This window comes from Jaculus jaculus, chromosome 6 (assembly GCF_020740685.1).
Source record: "Jaculus jaculus isolate mJacJac1 chromosome 6, mJacJac1.mat.Y.cur, whole genome shotgun sequence".
Lineage (NCBI taxonomy): Eukaryota > Metazoa > Chordata > Mammalia > Rodentia > Dipodidae > Jaculus > Jaculus jaculus.
This window is the reverse complement of record NC_059107.1, coordinates 38,156,696-38,160,765: the sequence shown is the minus strand read 5'-3', so window position 1 is coordinate 38,160,765 and position 4,070 is coordinate 38,156,696. Positions and strand designations below refer to the sequence as shown.

General features: G+C 52.9%; 1 long non-coding RNA gene across 1 annotated transcript; it reads right to left on the bottom strand.

Annotated features, from left to right (window-relative positions):
* Positions 1-2,624: 2,624 nt before the first annotated feature.
* Positions 2,625-3,716, bottom strand: LOC123461672. The gene is made up of 2 exons (XR_006637786.1): positions 3,232-3,716; positions 2,625-2,761 (listed from the first exon to the last, which is right to left on the bottom strand). It is a non-coding gene; the product is annotated as an uncharacterized LOC123461672 (long non-coding RNA).
* Between the last annotated feature and the right edge of the window lie 354 nt (positions 3,717-4,070).

Sequence of the window (4,070 nt, the reverse complement as noted above, 5' to 3'; positions counted from 1 at the left end):
CCCAAGGCTCCACCAGCTGGGGATTAAGCTTGAGGCTTGCTCACAAACCCATAACGAAGTGGGGGATATTGTGCATTCAAAGCACGGCAGATGTTAAGAATCTTAGGTACCTTAGGAGAACAGCCATTCCAGCCCCTCAGCATCAGAGGGTTCTGGATGTAGACTGGGTCACATGGTGGAGGAGGGGGTGTTGTATCACCCACTGGGGATTCATACTGCCTGTCTTGCCATGTCTGGGACAGTCCATTCACCCAGGGACCTCTGTCCACATGGCAATGAGGGGGACTGCAGTACAGCCTCCTCATACAGAGGCCTATGCAAGAGCATAGACAAAGCGGCCGTGGTGGCACACACCTTTAATCCTAGCACGTGGGACGCAGAGGTAGGAGGATTGCCATGAGTTCAAGACCACCATGAAACTACATAGTTCCAGGTCAGCTTGGGCTACAGCGAGACTCTACCTCGAAAAACCAGAATGTGTGTGTGTGTGTGTGTGTGTGTGTGTGTGTGTGTGTGGAGAGAGAGAGAGAGAGACGGAGAATAGACAGCCCTTTGCACCTGCTGAGCATCCATTCATGCTGCTCATGGGAAGCATGCACAGGAGGACACATGCTGGCTGTGGAGGGCACACATGGGCTACAGCTTTTCCAGAGACTTGGCACACCCTGCAGCCAGACGGTTGTTTTGATAGCTATCCTGATTTTTCACTGAGGAAACTTCCTCCAGTGAAACCTGTGGAGCCAGGGTCCCATGGTCACCCATAGATCCTGCATGCCTAGCTTCTTGCTTGCCTGAGTACACAATTCCCCCCAAAGAGCCCAAGCCCAAGCGAGCCCCTGTCATCTGCAGCCAGCAGTGCCGGACCGATGGGGAGGGCAGAGAAGGGTGGACCATCTGAGGGGGTGATGTAGGACAAGTGAACCTCTGTCTGCAGTGCCAGCCCCTGGTCAGGGCCCTTCTCCTCCTGCATGCGGAGGGACAGGCAGATCCCTGAGTTTGAGGATGGATCCTGTGAACACCCCTGCCTCTGGTCCCTGGAACAGACACTCACAACACTAGTGACTTGCCCTGTGCTCTTCCTGCCTAGGGGCCACAGTGAGCTTCCTAGAGTGCAGGGGGACTACACTTGGCCCTGGGTCTGCCCATCAGAGGCTACCCATGGCCTGAGGTTCACAGAAGGACCCCACAAAGCCGTGTGAGGATGAGCCGGGATAACCATGGAGTGCCTCCTTTAGGAGGACACCCTCACTTGATGCCAAGGAGTTCTAGGGGACCATGATACAGGCTAGAGATGGCACAAGGTGCGGGCCCTGATCTTTACCAGCACACACAATGGAGGGGTGCTGTTGGGGGCTGGAGGGCAGAGGCAGGGTCTCCCATGAGGAATACAAGGTATAAATGCTACTGACAGCTGGGGAGGGTGCAGTGGTGAGTCAGGGAGGCTGGTACGGGGGCAGTGCGAGTGCATTTTTGTGAATGAGTATTCTCGCGTACTCTGTTTTGCATCTGTGCATGTGTGTACCCATATATGAATGCCTGTATGTGCACATGTGAAGTCCATGTTCATACACTGCAGCCTGTGTTCATATGTGTGCATGCCTGTGTGAATATGCTGCGCATGTGCGTTTATAGAGGCATTGTGTGTAGAAGGGTCCCCACCTACTCTGCTCTCTCAGACTCCTCCTGGTCACAGGTGCACAGGTGAGTGGCAGACAATGCAATGGAAACACGTAACCATGAAGAGCCCACATCCTCCAGCCAGCAGTAACAGGAGGGGAGAAATGGACTGGGTAGGCACTGACATGGAATGGGGGTAGGGGGGCAGGAATCAGAATGGCTTCCATCTTTGCCGTGGGCCAGAGAACAATGGCCTTCCCTCTGGGTGCTGGAATGCCTAGGGCCTCTTCCTCACTTCTCTCTTCATGCGAGTGCTGCACTGAGGAGGGAAAAGCCACCCAAGTCCACTTCCACTAAAAGCTCTGAGTAATGCATCCAAAAAGGGCCCTAAAACTGCTCTCGGGCTGAAGAATGGGAAGGTACCCTCAACCCTCCTCCTTGGACATCCCTGAGCAGAACTGAGCTCCTGGGAATTAATCCCTCCTTCTGAACTCTCCTGCCATAGAAATGACCCTGCGGGGGAGAGCCAGAGGGAAGAGCCCCTGCCTGTGCAGCAGCCACGCTGACTAACTTCCTTCCACGTGTTGTGGATCAGAAGCCCAAAGCCACAGACTTGGGTTCCAATCCCACTTCTGCTTCTGCACTTGGGAGGGGTGGCCTCAGGAGCCAGTGAGGTCACGCGGAGATGAGATGAGACTTCACCGGAGGGAGAGCGTTGCTGGGGTCAAATGGCAGGCTGCAAGAGCTGCGGATAACATTTCCCTGGGTTTGCCTACGGCAACAGCCCCTGGCCACATTCCATTCAGAATAGGACGTGCAGAGAGCTCCCCCTCTTCCTGTTGGGTGCTACCCTTTTTGATTCTTAGGCATTCTTTATGTATTCTAGATACGTATCCCTTGTCAACTCTGCTATGAGACTTTTGAGACTCCAACATCTCATTATTATTCCTCTCATTTCCTCATTAAAGATTCTAACCCTTAATGAACAAAACTTTAACACAGTCAGATTGATCCATATTTCCCTTTATTTCTTTGTTTTTAATGTCCTACTTAAGAAATATTCCCCAAAGATCAAGAAGATAACGAGCTCCATGGTCTTCCAGAAGCCTTCTGTTCCCTTTACCATGCTCAGGCCTGCAGTCACCTGGAATGGGTGACAGTATATGGCATGAGGTAGGGATACTTGGGGTATTGATGCAAGGGTGACACAAATACTCATTTGAAAGCTCTTTATGCTGCTATCAAGGGAGTGGATAGATGGATGTCACCAGGCAGGAGCAGGGAGAATGGATGGGACACAGAAATCAGGCTGGGGGTGAGGGGAGGAAGCAGAGAAATATGCAATAAGTTTTCAGGAAGACATCAGAGCTGTGGCACACACAGGGATGGGGGAAGGAGGTGCTCAGGCAGCATGGCACTGGGGTTTTTGGTTGGGCAACTTCAGAGGTCTGGTGCAACTCTGGAGACAGGGAAGAATTGGCGTGCAGGGGTAACCATGCTCCCTCCACTAGCTTCCTCAGGAAATACCACCAGGAGATGAGGGCTGACCTCAAAGGAAAGGCCAGCACTCTCTTGAGGATTTCTGAGCACAGAACAAGAGCCCTGAATGCCTACCTCCATGGTCCTACGGAAGACAGGTGGGTAGAGGAGACTGGACAAGTGTGGGCAGAGCATGGGGGCAGCAAGCCCCTGGAGCCAGGAAGCAGAGGTGACCCAGGCAAGACCTGATTGAGCATATGCTGAGGCTGGCAGTGGCTTTCACACTGTCACCTAACCACAGCTCTGCAAGGGGGCGACTGTGGGTCCACTTGACAGATGAGGCAAGCAAGCCTGGGGTGGGGACAGGGCAGCCATGTCAGATCCATACCCAGGTACATGACTCAGAAGTCTCTGAGGGAGCAGGCCTTAGTTGCTTAGGATAGGTAGGATGGAGAACAGTGTGGCAGAGTAGAGGCTGGACCTCAGACTGAAGCTGGACTGCTAGGGTTAGGTTCCCACCTCTGTCACCCAACAGCGGAGGAGGTCATGCCACCTACCCAGCCTCGGTCTACCCATCTGTACAGCACAGCAGAGATTTATGCAATCAACACTTTGTGAGATCATTCAGGAACCAGAAACATTAAAACCACTACCAAAAAAAAAAAAAAAAAAAAAGCCAGTCCATACCAACGGCATCAAAGTGCAGCAGTTCCCCAAAGTAGGATAGGGTCAGCACCATCGACCTTCCCACAAGCCAGGGGTGTGGACTCGGCTTACACTTGGAAAGCCAGTTTTCAGCACCTGCTGAAGCTAACATACACCTACAGGGGGCCTTGAGGCCCACCCTGATCTAACCTTGCCCAGAGGCTTACTGTGTCTCCATTCATTATAGTCCAGTGGGGATCCCAGTCCAGGGAGCAAAGGCTGCCTGGAACCCCTGGATCCCTCTCACAGAAGATGGAGGATCCCATTTG